Here is a 3,423-nt window from a genome sequence, read left to right on the forward strand (position 1 = left end):
GCCCAAGGTGGTGTTTGCCAAGGAGCAGCCAGAGCACAGCCAGGTACAGGCCGAGGTGGGGGCCAGCGCCACCCTGAGCTGTGAGGTGGCCCAGGCCCAGACGGAGGTGACGTGGTATAAGGATGGGAAGAAGTTGAGCTCCAGCTCCAAAGTGCGTGTGGAGGCCAAGGGGAACCAGAGGCGGCTGGTGGTGCAGCAGGCGGGCAAGGCGGATGCTGGGGAGTACAGCTGTGAGGCCGGGGGCCAGAAGGTCTCTTTCCATCTGGACATTACAGGTTAGCCATTTGGGGACACTAAGCCTTATTTGGAGCTGGTGGTGTGACTGGCCTATGGCCACAGAGGATCCTGTGGGCTTCCTATTAGACCTCATCTCCCCACTTCTCCCATTTTCTTACCTCCTGAGTTTATGTTTGTGGCTGAGCTGGGATTCTGGACGAAAAGGGAGCACGTAGATGTGTTAAAGGGCCATCTGTACACCTAGAATGTGTTTTCATGTATTCACACTGAGCCATGTTTTCCCAGCACATGCTCATAGCTGTGACTAGGTCTCCAGAACTCTAGTACTATCCAATGCATGAGGCTTTGGTAGACCAGGTGTCTCTCCCCTAGGGATGGTTGGAAGCCTCTGAGAGGGCTTGAACCCAGCCCCATGACAGGGCTTTCCCTATGGAGAGGGATTTAAGTTCATCAAACCAGAATACAGGGAAATCCCAGCCACCCAGTCTTATCTGGAGTCACATCAACATGGAACATTGAGTAATTAATATTTTAGATGTCTGGAACACTCTTCTGCCCTTCCACACAGATACCAAAGCTCTGTCTGCACCTTTATGTAGCATAATGTAGATCTGTGTTTTGTTTGTGTCTGTACAAAATAAGCAAAGAGCAGGGATGGTAGACAGATGTCTGAGATAGACACCTGTCGGGCTGGAATGGCTTGTTTTCCTCCTGTGTCCAGTTAGAATATTCTGTGTCAGAATTCCCCTTGGAATTTGATTTCTAGATTTAGAAATGAAAAGGAATATGTGGCTTATGGTACATTGGCACACTTGGGCAAAGCTGAGTTTGATGGCTATGAATGGATGTTTGTGTCTCAGTGTTTCCCTACTGAGGTTTATATTTCTGGAGAGTTTAACTTCAAATTAGTTGTTGGCTGTGGTCTAGCATTGACTCAAATGCCAGCACATAGCAGACGGCGTCCTGTCAGTACATAGCAATGTGTGGATGTGTGTAGATAGCAAACAACCCACTATTTGTTTTTTGGTTGTTTTTTGTTTTGTTTTGTTTTTGAGACAGAGTCTTACTCTGTCACCTTGGTTAGAGTACCGTGACATCATTATAGCTCACAGCAACCTCAAATTCTTGGGCTGAAAAGCTCCTCTTGCCGTGGCCTCCGGAGTAGCTAGGACTACAGGTACCTGCCACACCTGGCTAGTTTTTCTGTTTTTGATAGAGATGGATCTCATTTTTGCTTAGGCTGATCTCCAACTGGTGATCTCAAGCAATCCATCCGCCTCAGCTTCTCAGAGTGCAAAGATTATAGGCGTGAGACACCGCATCTGGCCTCGCTATGTGTTTTTGACACATTTTAATAATATGACATTTTATGAGTGCAGATTTTATTAAAGAGTTTTAATAAATTGGCTAAATGTTGTTTTATGGAAAATAACATAAAAACTGACCGAACAAGAAATAAATATACATTTGCTTACAATGTATATTTACAATATACATAACATATACAGTCCTATAGGCCAACTTTTTCCTGTTAAAAAGTAGAACCAGACTTGGCGCCCGTTAGCTCAGTGAGTGGAGTACCAGCCACATACACTGAGGCTGGTGGGTTCAAGCCTGGCCTGGGCCTGCAGAGCAACAATGACAACTGCAACCAAAAAATAGCCAGGTGTTGTGGTGGGTGCCCCCAAATAGTCCCAGCTATTTGGGGGGCTGAGGCAAGAGAATCTCTTAAGCCCAAGAGTTTGACATTGCTGTGAGCTGTGATGCCACAGCACTCTACTGAGGGCGACATAGTGAGACTTTGTCTCCAAAAATAAATAACTAAATAACTAAATAAAATAATAATAAAAAAGTAGAATCAGTAGCAAGAAAATTTTTTCTTGGAACAAGATCTAAGCCAAGTGGCCTGATAAATTCTTCCAGAGATTTTGGAAAGAAATTCTATGTTCATGAAGATTCTTCTAGAGAACAGAAAAAAGTGTTCTTTTTAAGTCATTGTATGTAGATAGCACAACACTAAGATCTGACCAGGAAATAGGAAGATTTCATATTATAGGCCAAACCACTATAAATATGAAGAACAAGGTCATAAAAAAATTAGTAGCAAACTGAATTCAGCAATAAAGATGATAAAATTCGTAGTCCAAGAGTTAGGGGTGGCTTAACATTAGAAACATTGGAAAATTGATATAAAGTATGATCTTACCTGATTGAAATGATGAAATTACCTCTATAAATGCAAAATAAAATACAGTATGCAGTGGCTCACACCTGTAATACTAGCATTCTGGGAGGCCAAAGTGGGTGGATTGCTTGAGCTCAGGAGTTCAAGACGAGCCTGAGCAAAAATGAGAACCCATCTCTCCTAAAAATAGAAAACCTAGCTGGATGTTCTGGTGGGCACCTGTTGCCCCAGCTACTCAGGAGGCTGAAGCAGGAGGATATCTTGAGCCCAGAGTTTGAAGTTGCTGTGACCTATGATGATGCCATGATACTCTACCCAAGCCAAGGCAAAGAGTGAGACTCAGTCTCAAAAAAAAAGAAAGAAAAAGAATAGAAAATAGGTGTAAAAGTTTAAAAAACAAAAGTGGAATTCACAGATGATCATTCCAGAAGATGAATTCTTATGCTTCGTAAGAGAGTTGAGAAAGATCACCATGTACAAAATCAGCCTAAAGAAAAAACTTTGGTACATGTATGTTAACAACAAGGGATAGGAAAATTAAACTTTAAAAGATTGACAGTAGCATCAAAGGTATATTTATAATTCTCATCTAATAAAAGATATGTCATGTTTGTAATTCTAATCTAATGAAAGATGTGCAGACGCTTTGTAGGAGGAAAGATTAAACATTTTTGAGAGATAGTAAAGATGGAAATAAATCCTTGGAAGAATCAAAGATGTTTGTTTCCCATCAGTATCAAGACAAATGTGTTTTAGGGAGTGGGAGGTTTAAAAATGACAAGTAGATTTCAAAGGCCAAGTACAGCTAATACACTCTTGAAGGAGAGCCAAGTGGGAGAAATTTGCTGTACCAGATGTCTCAAGACTAATTAGAAAGTATCTCAGTGCAGGAATAGTTATCAGATCAAAGTCCCTCAGAAACAGACCTGTATATAAATGGGCTCCCACTCTCCTAGTCTCCCCTCACCCATTTTCTTTCTTTCTTTCTTTTTTTTTTTTTT

The sequence above is a fragment of the Otolemur garnettii genome, unplaced genomic scaffold, assembly GCF_000181295.1.
Source record: "Otolemur garnettii isolate 467f Iridium unplaced genomic scaffold, OtoGar3 scaffold00285, whole genome shotgun sequence".
Classification (NCBI taxonomy): Eukaryota; Metazoa; Chordata; class Mammalia; order Primates; family Galagidae; genus Otolemur; species Otolemur garnettii.